Here is a 23,404-nt window from a genome sequence, read left to right as displayed (position 1 = left end):
CTGTTTTATTTTGGTTCAGAGAGATTTTTTTTAGGGGAAAGATACCTTTAGTGCTTTCCCTAAATCAGAAAAGAAGTGGCAGAGAAGCCTCCAAACTGCTTGTAAATGCATGATTTTAACTCGCCATCTGGAGTTTTCAGGTGAGCTGATGTTTGAGAACTGCCTCTTCTCATGTCCAGCAAAAACAAACCACCACAAAATCAAAACTTCCCAAATCAAAACATTTCAGCATTGCACACGTGCCTCACAGTACTAATTATAAAGCATCCATAGTGATTAGTTATTTTGTCACAAAATTACGCTCAGGGCTGGAAATTCTGAGACACCTGAGCACTTTAATGGAGTGTGACTGAAGTAGGTCCATTTGGGAATTTATTTTGTGTTCATAAGGTAGTTGATACTTCTTCGCATCAGTAGATAGTGGATCAGATCCCTTAAATCTGCTATTAGTTTTTATCTGATTAGGTCACTTGAGAGCTCTGCTTAACTTTTTATCTTCCTACTGCCTAAAGAAATAAAATAGTTTAATAACGGTGTCCATTTAGCTCATAACCTGTACTGAGGTGTCCTGGGAAAATGTTCACAAAACTGATTCTTTCTGAGTTCTAGATACTAAAAGTATTAAACATTTTTAATAAATAGTTGGGCTATTTTTTAGGTTTGTCTGTCTGTCTTCTCATTCATCTCTTCTGTTTATGGAATGAATGTGGTTCTTGTGTGCTTCTTTTCCAGTCCAGATCATATTTACGGTCATAAAACATAAACCCTCGGATTCATTACAGAAACAAAATTGTATTTGGAACCTAAGAACAAGAACAGTTTCTTACATCTTGAAGTCAGTAGTTTGCTCAGCTGATGAGCTGAGGAAATAGGTCATTTTAGCTGTCTTGGGCAAAAAGCAGTGATTACTAATCGTTTCCTTTCTAGCATGTTTTCTGTTACACTACATTACTTACTCATATACCAAACACTGTCTGTTTGTTTAATGGAATAATAAGACACAGAGAGGACAGCAGGAAATAATTAGACACAATATCTCTACTTTTGATAGAAGAATAATCTAGTCCAGGAATATCTTGAAGCAGGGCAGTCTATGGAGATGGAAGTCCATATGGATCATATATGATCCTGTAATGTGTATTATGTTGTGTACTATAACCCTCTGCACAGGATTGTAATATGAATGATGAAATGTATCATTAGAAAATTTCCTTGTGCCTGGTAGTAATATGTGCCTTTAGCAATACGTGCCTTTAACTTCTGTTTATATAACAGGGTCAAAGTCTGGAGTTGCCTCTGTAGCAGATTGTATGAGGACAATGCACTTTAGCTTTACTCATGCTGCCAGAAATGCAATGTGCAGGTCAGTGCATGAGCTTTAACATGCCTAAAAATTCACAGTCCTTTCCTGAGTTTAAGGCAGGTTCATCACCTCAGACTACTAGATGGGAATCCTGAGAGGACCCTGCAATACATCTTGCTTCAGAAAAATGTCCCTATTTCTTCATTGAGACGAAGCTAACCAGCTATAAGAAAAAGAAAAGGCTTGTGTTTTTTAATTTCTGGTCTTCATCTTCTCATCTCCGGTTGGCTATTTAGCTGTCACCTATGCTTTGTGGAGTCACTTGCTCTCTTCCAAACCTTATATTCTATCTAGATTTTTTTTCCCCCTGTACAGTCCAGTGATTGAGAAGCATTCAACATAGAAGAAATTCAAACTGGTGGTTACCAAAATTTGTGAGCCCACTGCTCCATGAAGGAGAGACAAAGTTGGTGTCCCAGCCTACAGAATGGCCAATGATTCTGATCTCTGAATGGCCTTGGGCCGAAAGAGAGTAGATGGCAACTGTCCTTTACTGCCTGTTATGTGAGAGTTTGGAAGGATATCCCTATGGTCATCTTCTACTTCTATCCTCAGTTATTCTTCACCTTGCAACATCTGCTTGCAGTCAGAAGTTCAATTTTTAATGGAATCTGGTGCATATTTCAAGCTCTTTCTTCAACAGTAGTTAAAACAATAAGATTTTAATTTCAAAAGGTTGTCAAACTATGACTGTGTAAATTCTCAGAATTTATATTTATTTACAGAATCTTTATGGTTATATTCAGATTCATATTTAACATTGAGCAATAAACATGAAAATCATCTACTCACTTTTTTAGTGGACTGGCCAGGCCCAAAGACTGATTTTAAGGAATCTCCATGACCTGGCTGAAGAACAATGCAGCCTTTCTTTCCTCAAACTCCAGATCTGCAGAATGGAAAGAAATATGCCTGGCCTCTTCTTTTTCTGCAGGGCCAAGGAAACACATATACACAAAACCTTTTCTTCTTACATGCGAACTAGGTCTATATAACTGCAGTTACTGTGGGCTCGTTCTTCTTCTGAAGAGGCTTCATCTCATGGGGTTAGTAGAACTCACCTTGTCTTATCGGAACCATGTTCTTGGGCTGTGTGCCTGGCTGTACCTTCTAGGCTATTGCAGTTCATAACCAGAAAGAATACAGAAATGCTGTGAGAAAAGGCTGTATATATAACATTCTATTGCATAAAGAGATAGAGCTGAAAGAAAAGATCAGAAAAAAGCCAAAGGAATTAGGGTTGCCAGGCAGACAAATGTCCAACTAATCAAATTCTAATTAACTACAAGCTCAGTGTGAAGAATAAAAATGATCTTTCCTGTTGTCCTATGTCCCCTCCCTAAGGCCAGTCTGCCTGGCCTCAGCTGGCTTGTCAAGTTAGATGATAAAGATGATGGTCCTGCAGGAAGCCCATGTCTTTCTTTTTTGCCTGACATAAGTGCACTGGGAGCTCCAGGCAGATGTTTCCCAGCTCATGATGTGGGAGAATCTTCCAATTAATACTTAGCAGACCAAGATAAAAAGAATAGCAATTTTCAGTGGCACAGGAGATCTGGGTCAGTCAGAAGTGCCTAACTCATTTTGCAGGTGAGTATCACAGTGCTGTCCTGCGTCACCTGCAGCAGGAGACCAGCACAGAAAGTGCCTTCTACCACAGGACATCAAGGAATTTTTGTTCTGTACACCTTGTCTACACTCTGGCGTGTTCTCCACAGTTCACTGAGACTTGCAACCTAGGGTAATCCCAGCTGCATGTATGATGTGTGATCTGGAGTTAAAAAAAATACCTTATTTTTATTTGGGGTTGTGTTCTGAGTCCAAAACTCTATCTTCTTCTGAAATGACACCAGGCACATGACTCTGCAGCATTTCCAAAATGAGGGAACTGGTAGGAGCAGCTGGTGTTAAGCTGGAGGCTGTCAGCAGGGACTCATGCCCAGCTGCAGCACCACTAGGGCAATGCTGTGCCATGTCTTAGAAAATTAATCCCAGTGTCTTCTTTCTCAGCACTGGAGTTGCATAAATGCTAATACAGCCTTGCAGGAAGCTGTCTGGACCAGGCTCTGCCTGAATTAAAGATTTCTCTTTTTAAGTGTATGTAGAGTGGCATCTGCATTCCTTAGGGACTTCAGTGCTTATGAACCTTGTACACTACAGAAAGGACTGCATTGTCCTTACATCGTGCCTGAGGCTCTGGCATTGTTTTAGGATCAGAGTGAGGGAAGAAGGAGAGAGATCTCCTCTTTAGCTTTCTAATAATCAAAGCAAACATATACAAATGTTGCGTTTTCTCATCATAGGGGAATTTAAGCCTTTAAACAGAGAGCTTTTGTTGTTGTTGTTTGCAGTTTCTCTCCAGTAATTTCTACAGTTACTTAGGAGTGTGGATGTATCTGTAACTGATGCTGTTCTGATGTATTCTGATGTAGGATATTTTTGCTTAATCTAAATGGAAAAAAAAAAGAAAAAAGAAAAAAAGAAGAATTTGCTCACAGACAGGATGTTCACTCCAACCGATTAGAAGTATTTAGAGAAAAGAACTTTGAAACTAAGTATAGTCATCTATTTGTGTGTGGATGATGTTCTTATGCAAGGTCTCAGAAGTTTATTTTTCATTTATAGATTTTTATCTATTTGCATCATTTGCTTCTCCCACAAAGAAATAAAAGGGAAAAAAAAAAACAACAAAAGCCAGTTTCATCTGAAAACTTGAAGTGTCTCCTCCAAAGCCTGGTTATTTTGGATTCTTTGAGAAAATAAAATAGAAGTATATGTCACTGATAGAAGAATGCAAGCTGCTCTTACAGTCTACTTAGTATCTTATATTACTTTTCAAAATGCTTACTACTGAAAAATGGATTGACCCTTGGCCATCTCTCTTCTGTCCTTGCAGGGTGTTCACCTCCTCCTCAAATAAAGGGAGGGTAGATACTGGGTAGTTAAACGATGTCTGTTCATTTTTTTTTCTCTGATCAGGGAGACAAATCAATATGTCCTATTCAAACAAATGTAGTTGTAGATAAAGGTGAATGTGTAAATGATAAAAATCCAAAAGCAATTCAACTTCAGCTAATATAAAAATTCCTCTTTAGTATGCTATTTGTAGATACGCAAAAGAGTCAGGATGGTCAGGTCCTCTGTGAAAGGAAGCTGTGATGACTGATGAAAGAGAATTCAGTTTGCATAACCACTCGTTACTGGCACTGTCTAGTAGTTGACAGATTTCAGTAGAAGATGTCCCTGATAAATTCTGTAATTTTGATCAAATGCATTTCAAAATAAAAATAAATTTGAGATTTTAAAAATTTCCCGTACTTATTGCACTTTCTTTCAAATCCAGTACAAGAGGCCCTGTAAGCTTGTTAAAAACATGTAGATATAACTATGCTTAATAACACAACTACTGGCATTATCCCTTCTCTCAGCACTTTTGGCTGTCATTCTTTTCTGTAGTTTAAAAGCAGCATTATGGAGGGACAGGGAAGACTAGGCCAAGTGTTGCTCATCATTTGCGTGTGGGTACAAAGTACCTTAGGTTCTGCTGGATTCTCTTAGATTCCCCCAGCATTCTTATCAATGACATACACATTGGGACCCTCAACAACTTTGCTGATGACACCAAGCAGAGTGGTGCAGTTGACATGATAGAAGGAAAGAATGCCATCCAGAGGGACCTAGGCATGCTCAAAAAGGGGGTACAGGAGAGTCTAATGAGGTTTAACAAGGTCAAATGCAAGGTGTTGGACTTAGGTTAAGGCAATCTCAGATATGAGTGCAAGATGGGAGAAGAACTCGGTGAGAGCAGCCCTGCAGAGAACTTGGGGGTCCTGATGGATATGAGTGTATGAGCCTATGATTCTCTTGGAGATTTGTATCCTTAGCGTATGCACTGCTCAGCAACAAACAAAGCATTGTTGTGTTATCAACATTATTCTCAATCTAAATCCAAAAAGCATAACCATGCCAGAAACTAGTAAGAAAATTAACTCCATCCTAGCCAAAAGCAGGACACCGTTCAAAGCCATAGGAAAAAATCTGCAGTGAGGGAGGCTCATTTTGGTGATGGGTAATGACTTGGAGGTGTTCACTGGAGATGTTAAAGGCCAAGTTGGATGGGGCTCTGAGCAACCTGGTTTAGTACTAGATATGTAGGTTGGCAGCCCTGCCTGCAGCAGGGGGGTTGGAGCTTGATGATCCTTGAGGTCCCTGCAGAGAGAAAAAGATGTGAATTTCTTGAACTGGTAGAATTTTGTTGTGAGTGGCCATGGAAAGGTCTTTATCCTTTCTTTTTCTTTCTATCTTTATCCTTGTTAGTTGAAGGACAGAAAAAGATTCCATATTTTAAATGCGGATCATGTGAGGCTGATACCTTCTATCAGACTCTCCACTAAACAGCTGCATGGCACTATGGTTGTTGCTATAAGCAACAGCCAGTAGTGATGTAGTTAGCAGGAATGACTAATAAACCAGTAGTAGCAGACAACTTGGGCACCACGAACAGCACTTTAGTGATTGAATTGTGCTGAACTGTACCACTCTGACTGAGCAGATATTGGGGTTGTCAAAACCAAACATTCATCAAAAGTAACAGGGTTACCCCCCTTCTAGCTGAAATCTGCAGAGTCTAATTCTTCATCACTCTGGTCCACCAGGATGGGAAATATCTTTCTAGCTACTAACTGTGGAAGAAGGCAGGCTAGGTCAGGTCTTTTGCCAGTCTGCTCTGAAGTATGCTGTTATTTTTTTCAGTTTTTTCCAAGTTAATTTTTTCCCAGTTGGTTTTCTTGCAAACAGAAAGCTATTCAATATTCTTAAATGCCTATAAGATACAATTTGGTTTATCAGATGCTCTTATGTTCCCCAAATACCTAGCTGCTAATCCTTAGAGAACTTGAAAGGTTTACTGGTTTTTATTCCTCTGTTAAAAATTAGTTGAAGATGATCATATGATTTAAAAAGTGTCAGGCAAGGACAAACGGATGGACTGGCAGAGTGGGAGACTGCCTTATGTGTTTAGGAAACACTTATTCATGCTCACTATGACCTGTAACAACTATGCCTTCAGCCTGCATATTGGTCTATGAAATAGAATAGCGAAAAAAAATCTTTATTTTTATCAGATATTTTATATCAAATTATTATCTTTCAAGTTATATTTCTATAAAAGCAGAATGGATTCATAAGACTTACTAATGTAGACAAATGTAGACATTTCACTAAGGCCTATTATGATATACAAAAGCACATACAAAAAGAAACTATGGTCATTGATTGGCTCAGATGAATCACTGGGAATACAGTGTAAGGATCAATACCATTTGCCTGAAGATTAATCTCCCTGTTACGTTTAAGTATTGTTTGATTCACAGCACGCCGACTCTATAGGCAAATTCTTTTAACTTTGAGCTTTGGTAGTGAAAGATGTTATAAATGCAGTGAGTTAATTTGCCACCCCCAATCCTTGTCATGTGATCTTACAGCTCTGGGGGCTCACATATCCATTGGGTAAAGTGACAAGGCTCTGTTATGTGCACTGAACTGAAACTATGTGAATAAAGCACAGCCTTTAATGTTTTGGAGTACTGTGTTATGTACTTTGACAAGTTTAGTTGAATCTTAATTATTTATATAGCTCCAGAATGTAAAGTGATTAATTTCTGCAAAAAGTAATTGCCTTTGCTGCATGAGAGCAAGTGCTGTTAGTAAGACTGTGACAAATTAAGACCTGTCACCAACAGGCTGGCAATGGCTGCTTGTTTCCACTGGGGGGTATCTTTGTTTCTGTACCGATTTTATATATTTTAGCATAGAAAAATCCTTTTTTATCCGTATGCGACATTTTAATTATTCACTTAATAGTCATCATGCTACAATCACTTCCTTGTGTGTATTAATTAAGATGACTGGGTGAAGAAAGTGCATTTCTTTTAGACTGCTCTGTGCTGTTAGGGCCCTGCTGCTGATCAGTTCTATGGCATCATCAATGGGAGTCAGGGTGAACAGAGTGAGTGTTCCTCCTGTAGCAGTTTAACATAGATTTTCCAGGCTTTCAGCATTTCTCCTAAGCATGAAAATAGGAACTAAACTGGCCAAGGAAATGCTCCACACTGTGAAACAGCAGATCCTTACTGCGTTTGATAACCCTAATGTGACAGAAATATTCCTCTGGTAGCTTTGTGCTAGATTGATGAGAAGCAGTTATTTGCAATGTTAAATCTGGGGCTGATCTGTTGCTCATAGTGGTCAGATGTCCAGAATCTATTTTTGGACTCTGGCTGCTGAGATGTGATTCAGAAGAGACTGCTTATTGTGAGGAAATTATGAAGCCTTGGTTTTTTTTGTGACATAGGCAATTCTGAGACAGACTTGCTACTTCATTTCAGAATTTGCCTTCTGAAGATAGATAATGTGTATAAGTTTTTAAATGATTAATCCTGAAATCCTCGTGTTCACATTATCACTTAGGTCACTGGAGATGTTGGTGTATTATTGCCCTGGAGAGATAGAGTTGAGAAGAGTCTGAGTTTTTACTTTTGAAAGTCCAGTCCCCCTTACCAGCCAAAGTCATTCTTCAGAAACTGATCTTTATTCTTTCATTCTATCAAGTGGGATTTCATTTATTTATTTATTTATTTATTTTAAAAAGGAATATTTTCAAGAGTGAATCAAGCTAATACTCAGTTCTCCATTAACTGACTGTAAATTTTTGGTTTTGTTTTAAATACAAAGATACTTACTAACATATACTAAACCACTACATCTAATGGGATTTCCTCTTCTGCCGAATGTCAGTGCAGAAATGGTTAGGTCAGCCAGGGACACCAGATTTCATGAAAGAATCATTGTTAAAGCTCCATGTGAAATCTGACTAAATTTTTTTGTACATTTTATAGTAGGTCTGACAGTTCTAGTCATATAACAAATAAGTGAATGAGTCTTGATATTTCTTCCTAACATTTCGTTATTCTTCATGCACATTTAGACACATTTGGAGAACAGGATTGGAAAAAAAAACACCACAGATATTTTATATTGATTATGACACATGTATTGAACTGGATTCCTCCTGGTGCCTCTGGGACTCCAGTAATAGTATAGATTAAATGTTTTTGTAACTACTGTCGTGTTTGCTGCATTTTTTTGCAAAACACATTTTTGCATTGCATTTTTTGGCCAGCTGTTGAGGTGAAGCAGGCAATGCCTTTTGTCTAAAGGTAGTGGTGTCCAGTGGATAGGAACTAAGGTGCTCCCCAAGAGAGGGTCCTCTCCAGTTTCTGGATCCTTCATGGTTACAAAAGTTGCCTCCAAAAGTGTTGGTTAATAGACGATTGGTAAAACCGAGGTTTGCAACTACTTTTTTGCTGTTGATTTCTAAAACATCTCTAAGAGGTTTCCCACTTAGGAAAAGATACTTGAGGAATCTAAAAAGAAATAAGCTTAGTTTGTTTATTATGTGCAGCCATTCAGGCTTCTGACTGAAAATTGCTTAAGCACTATTACACATAATGATAATTTGGAGACTTGCTCTGTAACCACATAGTGTTAAATGGTTCCTGGGCTGTTGCTGATGACACTGGCTGGTCAATGCACAGCATCTGCTTGGGCTGCCGAGCCCTGTTTCTTCTCTGTCTCTGCATGCAGGCGCCTTATTCTCACTCAGTAAAAATCTGCTGCAACATAGCTTCCATAGCTTCCATAGAGAGTCATTTATTTGCTTCACATTGCAGAATAAGTGAAAATATTAATATGCATTTGCAGAGTAAAATGTAATGTGTTCATTAGCATTAGAAAATTATGAATGTTGATTTCTTTCCATTGGGTATCAGGGCACCAAAGGGCTCCCCTGGTGGGATGGGTAGTGATGGGTCCTGCCTGCCTGTCCTCACCAGGAGCAAGGCACTGGGGGCACCAGGGCAGCCCCAGCCTCCCTGCCCCTTCAGCTGGGCTGAGTACAGGCCATGACTTGGGCTTGAGGCTGGACCCATCTGAGTGGGGGCTATGGCCAGGTACAGATGGGTCATGGCCTACAACATGGCAGAAGCTGTAGCTCAGGTGGGCACTGCAGGACAGAGGCTAAGCTCGAATGTGGCCGCGTGGGCAGAGGTCAACCTCACCACTGTCCCCAGACACAGGACGAAGGAGACAGCATACAGCTGCTCTGGCCCTGAGCCCAGGGAGCCAGCCCTCCAGGAAAGGCTCTAACAAAGGAGTATCCCCCTGACACAGATTTATCAAAGTTAAATTATCTGAGATTGGCTAGTCACTGGATATGTTTCATGAGAATTAATTGATAGAATAGAGATTTATATGCAATGCTTATTTTTAATCTTTTACAGATGCCTATTAATCTATCCTCTTTACACTTCCACACTCTCAGCAGAAACAGTTCTTACAAATCTGTATGCTGGTTTTCTGTTTTATCTAAGAAGAAAACAGAGATTTGTTGTCTGCCTGCTTTGTTCACAGGGATAAAGCTGCTGGAATCCCACGAGCCTGCATCAGAAGGCATATGGGAGTTAGACAAGCCGTGCAGTTAAGCAGATTAACGATGATTCCTTTTCTTCAGTCTGGCAGCAGGTGTCTGTAACTGATTCTGAGCTTTGCAAGATGATACTTTATCAAATAAATGTGCTGTCAAAGTTAATTAGTTACTTTTTGTTTTACTATTCATCCCCACGATGACAACCTGCCAACAGTGAAAAGTGCTCAGAAAAAAACATCACTTACTGAATATCATGTACGCATGAAAACAGACTTCTGGAAAATAAATATGAAGGTTATATTGGATTTTGCTTCCCTGGTTGTGGCCAACAATATAAATGATTAAAAGCTTTTGGAAATTTTGACCATTCTGGCACATTTCAGGGGTCTATCATCTATCTTCATTTGAAGATGTCTCTCACCCTTGCAGTGATGCCATGCACGCAAAGAAACCTATGAACTGTGCTTGAACTGTGATTACCACAAGACTGAGCATTGCTGCCATATATATCATTTGTGATGGTATGGTCAAAAACTGTTCTTCAAAACAATTGGTGAAACATGCCTTACATCTTATCTCATAATCTGCGAATAAGGATTCTACCTACTTGATACCATCTCTAACAAAAACAACACAGAGACCATTTATTTCATAACTGCCAAACTGGTTCAAGACAAACACCTGCATATTCACAACATTTTGAGCTATCCTCCTACAGACAAGGATCCTGACATCGTAAGAAATGAAGCAAATAAAGTGTATAGGAAAATTCTCACAATAGAAGCAGGGTGTTTTTTTCACTTTCTACCCTAGATACTGACTGGGGACAGGGTTCACTGAAAAAGTCAACAGCAGTGTAAAAGACAGCAAACGCGTGACAGCAATTGCAAAAACAATTGTATTGCTTACAAAGCATTGTAAGGATTACAGTGTAAATTATTTATATCTCAGTAAATTAAAATAAAAACATAGTTCCATTTTTTTCTGTGCAAGTTATGGTACTTGGGCAGGATAATTAGTTCATTTTCTTTAGATATCTGAAAAGTAGCTTATATTAATTATCATCAACAACTGAATTGATGAATTGTGTTGTGCTTTTATGAGCAGGTAAAATCAGTTGTGCCATTTTATAGTTGTGAAATCTGGATGTCATGGAGACTGCCAACAAAGACTATGTAATATTGCTTGCAAACCCAATAAACCCTTGACAAAATAACATCACATTGATGCAGTTAATGTTAAATAACAGATTTGGGGTGGTTTTCTATGTTTTAACTTCATTTTATTTTTTTCAGTGTCAGGAAATACCTAGCCAACAAAATTCCTTGATAATATAGTAGTAGGAGTCTGAAAATTGAGCCCTTAGCTCTTTCAGAAACCTTCAGATAATCTGGTCAGAAAACTTCATCATTAAGGTGTTTTTTGAACCAATACTGTTCCAGGAAGCATGTGTACCAAAATTTCTTATATATCACTGGCATACATGTTTAGAAGTGATTGAGAAGAGAGTCTGGAGAGTTCCTGGTTGTTCTGTCAATGTGGTACATCAGCTTCCTTCCACTGAACTGAGAGGCCTTTCTGAAGATGGAAGATTTTCCACCCTTCTCCATAGACAGTGGAAATGGATAGGTATTTCCAAGATATGACTGAGAAGGACTGAGTCATCTTTCTGACTGATACTCATACTTCACTCTGATGATTATCTAGGGAGTCTAGCCATCCTATTGAAGTAGTAGTCACACCTTTCCATTTCTAGCGGGTCATTATACCTACAGTCTAAATCTGTACTTGCTTTTTATTTCTGTTTTTAAATGACAAGTTGTCAGGATGTCACGGCAGTAAAATTCATTGGGGGGAGAAGGGGAAGGTATGGCATACCTGCCAATTCCGTGAGTGAAATAGACTCAGTGTAGATCTACAGTGGATCTCAGTAGTTTGTCACAGCTTCTGGGAAGCAGTCTCAATCAAGTGGACAACTTCCCACTGCTTTCTTTTTTAATGGGGTAGCCACATCCTCCCCATTTACCCCCCACCTCCTTCCTCCCTTGCAAAACTGCTGTGATAGCATAACCCACAATTACCAGAAGCAAAAACCCATCATTACATTTCCATGAGACTGTGCAAATACTAATTTTAAAACACAGGAAGTCCTTATGTTGTTGCTTACCTACATTCTTTAGGGAGAAAACAGACAGACAGGGATTAAAATATAGATGACTGTTGCTACTGTGATGACAAGCTTAGATTCTGTACCAGTAGCTTTCAAAATGCAATACAGCTATATTCTCCTGTCTTTTCCTAAGCAGTGATGTAACTGTAGTGATGTGGTCATAATTGGGCTCCTCCAATACGAACTGCAAATTTTGTACAATCAGTAAAAAATAAACAAATAAATGCTTTTAGATCCTAGCAGGTCAATTTCTTCACTTATGGCAGTTATCTACGTGTCCCATTAATGTTCAGCACTGAAATACTAAGTCAACATCTTGCAGGTAAAGTGAATGCTTTCTCTGTGGGGTACTTATTTCTCCCCTAGTTTTTTTTAATAAAAACTTCCTTTGCAGATCTGTCACTCAACAACATAGGCCTGTAATTAGTTGTTCACTTAGCCAGAACTGATGGGTGGATTTCACTAGCTTTACCCGTGTAACTGGGGACAGTCTGGATTAATATGTCTATGACAAGATATATATAATTATAGAAATCTTGTGACAGATTACATTTCTGAATATGGTACTTTACTTTCTGCCCCACATTGGCTACAACGAGCAGTTCCCAAAGACTGACTTTTTAGTGTTTTGGCATATTTAAGCTGAAAAAACAAAGCATGTATTTTAGATTGGTTATTTTCAAAATAAGGAAGTATGTTTTTTTCTTTTTGATACATACTCAAGTTGTTTTTTTTCCCCTTCCCAATTAAAAACACTTTGTAATGCTATCCATGCTTGCAAGTTTGGGAGATTATCATCTCTTTGTTTCCAGTGGATGCATGCTACATAACCAGCATCTCCATAACTTGCAATAGTAATAGAAAAATAATTGTCTAAGGTGCATAACCAGAGTGCTGGTGGAACAGAGTAGTCTTGGTTGAGCTTGGCATCTGCAAAGGGTTTTTCTTCAGCTTTTTGAAATATAATCATGGTCTAAATTTGCTGTTAGTCTAAGCATGTGTGTTGTCTGAAAATCAGTAAAAGGTTTTTTTGTGGGGTTGGTTTATTTTTTAAGTGATGAATTTTCCCTGAGAGAAAAAACGAGAAACAGCAAGGCAACCTAACCAGGCCTGAACAATAAAGTAGCAGGAGCAGCTGGTGGAGTCCTGTGATCAGAAGGTAAAATATTATTTTCCTTTGTGGTGTAGGCATGGAAGAAGGGTAAACTACTTTGTTTTTCCATTGTGATAAATTTTCGGGAAGGCCTAGGCTTCTGGAACTTCTTTTTCAAAGTCAGTTTTTGAGATTTACAGTAAATTTAGCAATCAGGAAGTGGAGTCATCCTTCCTGACTTATGATGAAGTGCAAATATCGTCTCTTTATTCACTTGAAAGTCATATTACTTGAACATTTGCTAGAAATATTAGCATCTTACCCCAAAAATAATAGACCATTATGTGCACAAGACACTTATGTTCAGTATGGAGCAACAAAGCATAGAATCAGAGAATTGTTTGAGATGGAGGGGACCTTTGAAGGTAATCTAGTCCAACTCCCTTGAAATGAACATGGACATCCACAGCTAAACAAGGTTGCTCAGAGACCCATCCAGTCTGACCTTGAATGACTCCAGGGTTGGGGCATCCACCGCCTCTCTGGGCAATCTGTTCCAGTGCCTTCTTGCCACTGTTGTAAAAAATTTCTTATAGAATCATAGAATCATGGAATCATGGAAACATAGAATGACCAGGGTTGAAAAGGACCACAGTAATCATCTAGTTTCAACTCCCCTGCTATGTGCAGGGTCATCAACCACCAGACCGGGCTGCCCAGAGCCACATCCAGCCTGACCTTGAATGCCTCCAGGGATGGGGCATCCACAGCCTCCTTGGGCAACCTGTTCCAGTGTGCTCCACCCTCTGTGTGAAAAACTCCCTCCTAATATCTAACCTAAACCTCCCCTGTCTCAATTTAAAACCATTCCCAAATCTAAATCTCCTCTCCTTTATATGGAAACCATTTAGTCTTGTCCTATTACAACAGGCCCTGTTAAGGAGTTTGTTCTTTTCCTTCTTATAGTATATAGTATATAGTATAGTATTATGTTATTTTTATTTATAATCATTACGTTAATTAATTTTTGTGTGTTCAAAGGGACTATCTATATGGAACACAATGGAGAAAGCCTGATATGACAGGCATAGAGTATCTGCACAGAGCACCTTAGAGTCATAGTCAAAACTGATACATGTAGGAAATGGATATCAAGATGTATTTTTACATGCCACTACTTTAGTAGTTCCCAATGTTTAGAATAAGAAATAAGGGAAGTATATCTGATAGGATCTGCTAGGTAAATATTGAATTCTTAATAGTTCCTATTGTACAGTCATATACCTAATGTCAAAAACTTTACAAGTAAACCTGTCCAAGAGGGTCAGTGTTGTAGACACATCTCCATTTATCAGAGGCAGCAAAATTCAGTGGTCACTAGATCACTGTGTAAATTACTGGCATTTCCTTCTATTCAAGGAAAATTGCGTGGTGCACATTTACTCTCAAGACAGTCCATCAAGATGCCTGCATAGGCCAAGGAGGCTATCTTCATGTCAAATTTTTCACCCATGATTCTTATTTTTTATCCTGACACTTTCTTAAGAGTAACACAAAGTGGATATGGTGGGTATGTAAGGCAAGGAAGGGCTTTCCTAGTTAAGACCTACATGTCTGGAATTCTCTCTCCATAGTAATCAACTGGCTAAGTAAATATCCTGTGTGGGATGCTTCACAGAAAAGTTCAAGTTCTCTTCATTTTCTTTTTATCATGGTTTCCCTATAATTGTTGCTTTATGTGGTTTTGATGTAAGAGTGAAAGGCAACAGTGATATGTCTTGTGTTCAGAGCTTCTTTGAGATGTCCCTCTGAATTTCCTAACAATTATCTTCATGTGTGCCATTTGCTCAGTTTTCTGATAAGACTTTAACCAGTGACTACTGAGCAAAGAGAAATTTTCCTATAATGGTTGCTGTTAACTGTTTGAAAGAAACTGCAACAATATGAACCTTCACTAAATCTTGAACTGCCAGCTCAGTATTCTGATCCCCTAAGGACATTGGTAGAATGTGAGCTGAACACATGATTTCCTGCATTAAGGCTAATATAAATCAGTCATTGAAGTCAGTGAATGTTTGTACAGTCCAGATTCTATTCCTTGTCTTCCACATATATTTGCTTTGAAGAGGAATACAATGGGATGAAAACCTTATTATTTTAAAGTTTTCTAGTGTACTGTATGAACGATATTGAGACTGGGTGTTCAACTGCTGACCTAGGGTTGGCTTGGTTTTTTTCCCCTGTGTGATTAAGTGCCAAGAGAAGTTTGTACCGTCAGAAGCATAGCTGCAACACAGGGAATGGACTGAGACAGCTCAAGATCTTTTGTTTTGCAAACAGCCTAGTCTTATTTTTGGTGGCTTTGGTTTGGTCACTTTTCAGAGACCTCTTTCCATAAGGGCTTTTCCTGCCTTTAAAACCTCAGTTGTTTTAACAATAACAAATCATAAGTGTCTCTGCAAGAAAACAGACTTGAACAAATTGAAAGGCTCATGTTATAACAGATGTAGGAAACAATGTGCTGAGTGCCCTGCAGACATTATCCAGAAACATTGCTGTGGAGATTTTTGGACAGCAGAGTACCCATGGGTACAGAATTTCACAAAATAACTGTCTTAACAAGTAATTTTGCAGTGTGGTTGGTTCTAGGCTGATTTATAAGAGAAATAATGTTTGGAAATGCACATCAAATGAGCTGCTGCTCTTGGTTTCCTTGCAATTGGACAGATAGCTTACATGTAAAACCAACAATTCACCTGGTGTACCAGAAAGGCTGAAGAGTGAACTGTACCATGATTTATGGTTTGCTCTCAAAAACAGCTCACAATTATTTATGTAGTTCTGCAGTTTCTTTCTGTTCTATGGTTGGCTGATTAGTCCCTATCAGAGCATTAGTTATATGGTACAGTGCAGCTTGAGACCTCAACTGCATGTTTTGTTTATATCATCCTGCAGTGGAATTGTGTTTATTTACAGGGCAGGAAGAGTAGATACTATAGATTGTTCACTGCTGACTTGAAGCACTTAGCTAATATACCTCAAAGATCAGAATAATTTCTGTGGCTTATAAGCAGAGGACTTCAGGCTTAAAATTTATCAGCCTGATAGTTCTTTTTAATATAAGTAACAAAGATTGAATTCTTTGGTTTATTCACTGCAGAAATGACTACTATAACAAAGCAGTTAGTGAGGTATATTTCATATAGTAATAATAATAATAATAAATACAGAAAATGCTACTTACTTCTGGAGCTTTATTTTATTTTACTATCTAATGAATCAGGAAGAAAACATGTCCTTGCATAAAACATGTAAAATCCATGTTTATTTGTAGTAGTGTTACTAGAGTCTACAAAAGAGCATGTTATTCTGTTAGACTTATTCGTCTGAACATAACCAAACAACTCATGCTGACTAAGATTGGGGCTTCTGTTCAAACAGTGGTGGTAAATCTGTGGGACTGGAATCTCCTGTATGAAGGGAAAATTTTAAGACTACTCTCACAAAGTTTGTGGAAGTGTAATATACTGGGCTCTTTGTGCTTTAGAAATATGTAATGATTTTTTTTTTTTTTTTTGCTTTGAGAGTTTTGTTGTGTTACATTTGCAACTGTCTGAAAGAATTTTTATAAACTCTATCTAAATGATGTGCATCAAATCACAGGCAGTGACTATCTGTTCACTATCTGGGAACAGGTTTTTTTCTTGCAGTTACACCTAGGTGAGGTGAATGTTTGGCTTTTAACCAGGTGATCAGGTTTTATCAGCAACCTCAGAGTCCTTAAAGCTGGAGACACCTACCAGGAGAAAACTGCTTCCTTGAAAGTGGGAACTTCTCCTTTTCCCACATGATTGAGTCTGGAGCTGCACTAGATCAAATTCCCACCTGTTAGCTTTTCTGGCCCAGACTTTCATTCCTTTGGAAGATACTTACTGTATTGCAGTGATTGGCTTCCCTCTGCTGTACTGAGGAGTGGCTCTGTGGTAAGCCAGTTATGAACAGAAATGGCAGGGTACTGCTCCTTTGGCAGTCCCAACCTGGGGCAGGCACTGATAGAAAAATTTTGAATGGCATGAGATGATAGTTTAAAACTGTCTGAAGATGTATCTTCAATCAAATTAAACCCCGTATATTAATGGCAGTATTTATCAGTAAGAGAAGTCAGTCTTGACCCTTTGAGGTGGTACAGTGAAAACATCCTGGAGAATCTATTATTTGTAACCTTCAGTTCCTCTGTTCACTATGGCTTTTTTGATTTTGTTTTTTATTTTTGTGTCTGAGAGCACATGGAGTTTGAAATGTTGCAGGTAATGAAGTCAGTGGGATAGGAACAAAGGTGTGGGGACTGTTCAGACAGCTTTTTCCATTCTTGTCTGCATTTCTAATTTAATTCCTTGATTATGCACACAAATGCAGTCTTTAATTAGATCACCACATCCTATTTTTCATTCTGAGTCAAGACTGAGGATCAAGTTCCCAAGACTGCTAAGATACCAAAATGACTAGAGACGATTGTGTCTGAGTCAGTGATGAAAATATACATAATGTCCATCGTAAAACACTTCACATAGCAGCATGCCAGCAAGTGCCTCCCCCCAAAAAACCACCACCCACCAAAAAAAACCCACTTCTTACTGAGGCAAGGTGTTCTTCAATGGCCAGATAGCATCTTGAAAGATATCTTGGTGTACTGCCAGACTGTGCAATTTCCTTTCCCCAACCCTTCTGTGTGGCCTGAGTGAGAAGCTGTCACAGAGGGGTGACATCTCCCAGTGATCACTAGTTGAACATGCAGCTGCCTGAGGTTCTTCATTTCCACTCTGTTTATAATGCTGCACATCATTTACAGCTCTGTACCACACCTGCTGGAAGAATCTTTATGCTTCTGTTGTGTACTTTAAACAGTGTGCCCTCTGTGAACATTAATTCTCATGCATCCCTGTATAAAGTGCTCTAACTTTGATGGTGATGATCAAAACATAAACTAAATTGAAGTTGTTAGGCAATCTGTAGTACCTTGAGATGCTGATAAGCTGAGTATGAAAGAGCACTATTGTTTGATATATTCAAAGTATGGCTCCACCACTGCAACTTCATTTCTATTTGTGCTTTGAACATTCTAAAGATAAAGCTCAAGAATCTCCTGTGAATACATGGAATTTATACATTACTAGATTGAATGAATGTCCCAAATCCTACGGGGACTGTGCCAGAGATGGGCACCTCATTGACTTTTCCAGCACAGTATTCAGTTGCCTGAAGCAAAGCCACTCAATCTCAGTATGATTTTCCTTGCAACTGCATCTTCTGACTGCTCATCAGTCTTATTTCTAGGGAACAAGTAGAATTATTAGTTCACTGAACACAGCACAGACAAAATTGTTGGGAAAATAGGAGTTTTACAGTTAAGTAGGGTGCTTTGGCTGTGTAGATTGTGACTAGTACAACATCTTGTATTTTGACTAGATTATGAAAGGTGCACTCCTTTCATCCCTGTCACTGCTGTCCTATTCCAGCAAACTGCAAATCTTGCTGAAAAATGCTGGGTAGGATTTTCAAAAAGGAACAGTTTGCTTTTTCTAGTTAAATCAGGAAGACTGTGTTTCTTAGAAATTATAGAATTTTTTTTATCTAAGTGCTAATGCCTGCAGATTGAGGAAAGATCCAATATGGAAGAGGTGGCTTTTTTTTTTTTTTTTTTCAACCAAGGAAAGAAGGTTAAACGAGAGAAGCTGGCTAACTTATTAGCTGTATAGCACTGCCATTTGCCTTATAGTGCTAGAAAATACTTGTCTCTATTTGAAATCTAGAAAATGGTAGAGTCAAACCAAGAACACAGAAGGATATTTCTCATACTGCCCCAGGAGTAGAATTTAATTTAAAAAAAAAAAAAAAAAAAAAAAGCCACAAAACAAAACCAATTAATTAGTAGAAGACCAGAAGGAGGAAGAAACTGTCAAAAATTAAAAAAAAAAAAGTGTGAATTAGAGCCCCAGGTATATAGCAAGAACAAATCAAATTTAAAAGTGTGCCCTAAAGATATTCCTCTTGCAGTTGATTTATTTATTTAAGTCCCTCTTGTGCTGTGACGAACAAAACATTGGTGTTTTGATGTTAAGGGATATATGGTCCTTTGTTTTCAGATATTTTTGTGGAAGAACTATTATTCAAAGTTTATTCTAGGTCTAAAAGGCAATTTGACACTGTTCAGTGTTGTTATATTTTCTACTACTGTTGGTTCTTTCCCAAATCAAACATTTCCCACTTGACAGATTACACATAAATAGAAGATGACTCTCTCCTTCATCGGTAAACAGAGCCTTGTTTCTGTCACTCTGCAGGCTCTTCACTACCCCTGTTTTTCATGCAGTATTTAACTAATTGGTTGTTATGTTGGCCTTCTGTCCTCTATATCCCACGATTCTTTCTGCTGTGGTCAGTGCCATTGCATAAACCAGTCATCATAGTCTCCTTGTGGAAAACAGGTCTGTGACTTCATCATATTGTGAAATAAACTCTAAATTAGTGCATGAAAATATTGTACAAAATAACAATTAAGTAAGTAATTAAGTTCACAATCTGAGTGTAAAAATATTGTTGATCTAAAAAGAAGTTGTAAAAAAATCTACTGCTTTAAAATACTGAAGTAGCTTTACTTTAACATCAATCATTTGTTATGTGGATTAGCTTCACATAGCTGTATTTTTACTAATTAATGTTCAGTGTCTTGCAGAGTAGCTCAAGTATGTTGTGAATAGGTTTACGTTCTCATCCTTCATCTGGAAAGAAGCTTGTTTCTTAAAGCCTTTGTTTTGAAATTGCATTTCACAAAAACTCATGCAAGAGTTGAGAAGCACTTATCTATATTTGTCTAACAGGGCCCACTATGAACTACCTAAACAAGTAGGCATTCCAAACTCTCTGTCTCTCTCTCTCTCTCTGTATATACATATATATATAGGAAGTCTTATGGCTCTCAATTTAAATGTCCTTTCTCTTATTTTAGGATTAAACGAGTTTTCAGATTTTTGTCCCTCACTTAAATTTTCCATACTAACACACTGTACAAGCCAGGGTCTTTTAACACTTTTATGAGTAAGACAGTTACTGATGGCCTGTTATATTATGAAAATCTTACTTTGATGATGTGGAAGTGAAGGAAATCAGTCTGTAGGTCAGGGTTAGGATCAAGTCCAGTGATTGCCCAGAAGGTTCATATCAATAAAGCTAGGTTGAGGTCAAGACAGGAAGTCAGTCTGCAGCCCAGAGCCTGAGCTAAAGGGCTCTGTTGCTTGGCATGACTTAATGCTTTGACAGGATATGGTCAAAGAAACTAGTACTCCTTTATCATAGCCCAGGTCTTTTAACTTGGTGACAGCCCAGAGCTGAACTTGAATAGAGCTCCTAGGCTCAAGGATGAGCAAGAAACCTCAGGCTAGGCTGGTCACAGATATTAGGGCACATTAGTGCACTTAGGGACATCATAGACTATTTTGTAACTTGCTCCAGAATATTTTGAAGGTAATTCCTGGTATGCAGGAAAGATGCATAGTTTGCATTATTCTTTTGTTATCCTGGGTGCCCTTGGAAGCAATGCTATATGAAAACAGTGCAGATAAGATATTCTTATTTTAATGTACTAAATTTTTAATAGTTTCTGTTGTGTTTCTGATGTGTATTCATTAGAACTTCCTTTTGCTGTACTGCTATTTTATTCTTTAAATGTAGCAGATTAAAAAAAAGAAGGTACAGATAAGGTGCTTCATTATGAATTGAAACAGCTTATGAAAGACAAATTCTACAGTTTGCAGACATCAGTGAAGTAAACACTAAACTTTTCATTTAGTTTGGATAATTCCTGTTTCCTCTTAAAAGTCATGAGGACCTCTTAGAATTCATGAGGGAGGTATGTGTGGAGAAATAAAAGCAGAATTGCTGTCATTTTACAGTGAACTAGAGGGAAGGAGGAGAAGAAATATCTGGGCTTCCATATCTAAGGGCATACTGGGAAGACTGAATGGGAGACTTTTCTATTCTATTAAGCTAGGACATCAAATCTGGACTTGAGCTGCTGATGAAATATGTCACAGAGGGAATGGGAGAAGCTCCTGTTTCTCTTGATGAGACACATCAATTTGAGTTATGAGCAGATGAAGTAGAAAAACCTGGGCTTATGAGGGTGCAGAAATGCTTTCCATGAATCAGGTCAAAGCACTTTTAAAACAGATGTAGGCCAAGCAGTTTCATGGATTTTCTGTACTTGAATTTGAAGCTTTATGTGAGATGCCTTGTGATATTTTCTTATCTTGCTCTTGCTGGCCTGTTTATCTTTGTGTCTCAATAGCTGTACAATGAGTTTAAAATTACATTCGTGTTTGACTGATACACATGCACTCCAATTTCTAATCTACCTTTAGTATGTTGTACAGTTGGGAACAGTTTTCAGTAAAGAAAACTCAAAAACTGAAAACTGATGAAAACATGCAAACAAACAGTTGGTGGAGAACTAAGATAAAAGTGCAGTGCAGAGTTCAAAAAGAAGAGTTCCAAGGGATGCTGAGTAGCTCCTGGGGGAGAGAACCACATCCTAGCAATTTGTTAAGGTTTGGTTTCTGATTCAACTACATGCTTCACAGCGTTTCTTTTGTGAATTTACATGCTTGAAGTTAATGAAGAACTTACACAAATAGCTGAATTTTTTAACACAGCAGGAGTCAAATTATCTCTATTTCCATGCTGGTAAGTGTTAAAATGAAATGATTCACCTTTTTAGCTGTAAAATTTTGCTGGTTTTTACTTTTTGTCAGTTGATTCTACGGCTGGATTAGTATCTGACTTGGCAATGAGTTGCAAAGCATATAACGTTTTTCCAACCTTTCAGTTTTTTCTTGCTTATATTGTTAAATTCTCAGAAGTATAATTGTCAAAAGCAGGCATACATGCTGAGAACATAGATTGCCAGTCAGTAAGAAATATTATAAGATTGCCTTTTACCCTCTGAAAATAAATTCACTCTATTCTGTTCTTAACTGCAGTTACCAAGGCTCCTATGATATCATGCAGCTGTGCTTGTGGGGACAGAACAGCCAGCTTCTGTCACTTTGGTTAACCTTAGAAATGATGCCAACTGTCTCATTATAGCATCATATGAGAAGCTGGAAAGTTGCTGTCCGGAAATAGTGCTGTAATTCGCCTATTATCCTGCACCATCACCCATGATTAACTGTCTGAAACTTCTTTCCTGGAAAATATGGTTCCATTGACATCAGACCAGCACTAGAAGGATAGTACTCATTCCTGGTGATTTCTATCCTTCTGACTTGACCTGAGTTGTTTCCAAAACTCCCTCAACTGAACGGAAAATTAAGGGAAAATCCTGCATTGTAAAGCTCTTGAAGTGCAGGGCCACCTCTTGATCCTCTGAGTGCTGTACAATGCTGTGCAGTTTGCACTGGCATTGACAGTGCATAGTTTTTGGTAGCTTGTGTCTTACTGATTGTCATTTTGAGTTTATCTGATCCAGCTCTGCTTCTAGTAATATCCTGTTCCTCATGATACCCTCTTTCTTTGATCTGTGCTTTAACCTGTGCCATGTTCCTTTGTCCCTGTCTCTAGGATTTCTGGTCCTGCACCCATCCAAGCTTAGCATAGAGAGAAGGGAACTTCTTTATAGTGGGGAGCAGACTATTTAAGTTTGGTGAGAATTTTCAGGAAAGGAGAGAAGTCAAGAGTATCCAAAGATTACCCAACTGGTAATCTCTACATTGAGCTACTTTAATATCTATTTCTTGTTTTGAAAATGCTGCCTAAGATTATTCTGATTATGATTCTAAAGGCACAGTTGCATTTTTAAACTCTCTCATCTTATTAAGTACCACAGAGTTTTTCACTTCATTGCAAATGTTATGATTGGAGTGGGAAATGGCAGCAATAATCTTCAAATAGCCTTTGATTTTTCATCTTTATTCAACAGTCTGAGGTGAGTGAACCTCCTACTTAGCTCTTATTTTATTAAGCCTCTAGTACAACTTTTCATGGTTACAAAGTTTCTTACAATGCTGCTTTCTGCTCAATAAGCTCTTTCTCCACTCCTTCCAACAATTATTAAAAATTGATTTTAAAATAAGTAAAACTTTCTTTATTCTAGTCATGCTGCTGGACTGTGAAGTAAATACATGTAGAAATATTCAAGCCAGAAGCCACAGAACACACAAGTATTCTTGTTTTACACACATTAGATGCACATTGTTTACATTTGAATGAAAGAATAGAACTTTACAAATATCTTATCTTAAA

At 38.2% G+C, this 23,404-nt stretch overlaps 2 protein-coding genes across 6 annotated transcripts in view; one reads left to right on the top strand and one right to left on the bottom strand.

The window, feature by feature from the left end:
• Positions 1-17,892, bottom strand: part of ANKH (ANKH inorganic pyrophosphate transport regulator) — a 118,919-nt gene extending 101,027 nt beyond the window's left edge. The window contains exon 1 of the mRNA XM_052704054.1: positions 17,744-17,892. The gene's annotated coding sequence lies outside the window, so the exon portion shown is untranslated. The remainder of the gene's footprint in view (positions 1-17,743) is intronic.
• Positions 1-23,404, top strand: part of FBXL7 (F-box and leucine rich repeat protein 7) — a 310,991-nt gene that overhangs the window by 2,694 nt on the left and 284,893 nt on the right. For 4 of the 5 annotated variants that reach the window (XM_052704048.1, XM_052704046.1, XM_052704044.1 and 1 more), the window contains exon 2: positions 1,276-1,363. The exons of the other annotated variant lie outside the window; for it this stretch is intronic. The gene's annotated coding sequence lies outside the window, so the exon portion shown is untranslated. The remainder of the gene's footprint in view (positions 1-1,275; positions 1,364-23,404) is intronic. 5 annotated transcript variants of the gene reach the window in all.

This window comes from Tympanuchus pallidicinctus, unplaced genomic scaffold, assembly GCF_026119805.1.
Source record: "Tympanuchus pallidicinctus isolate F22 unplaced genomic scaffold, pur_lepc_1.0 scaffold5, whole genome shotgun sequence".
Classification (NCBI taxonomy): Eukaryota; Metazoa; Chordata; class Aves; order Galliformes; family Phasianidae; genus Tympanuchus; species Tympanuchus pallidicinctus.
This window is presented reverse-complemented; position numbering and strand designations above follow the sequence as displayed.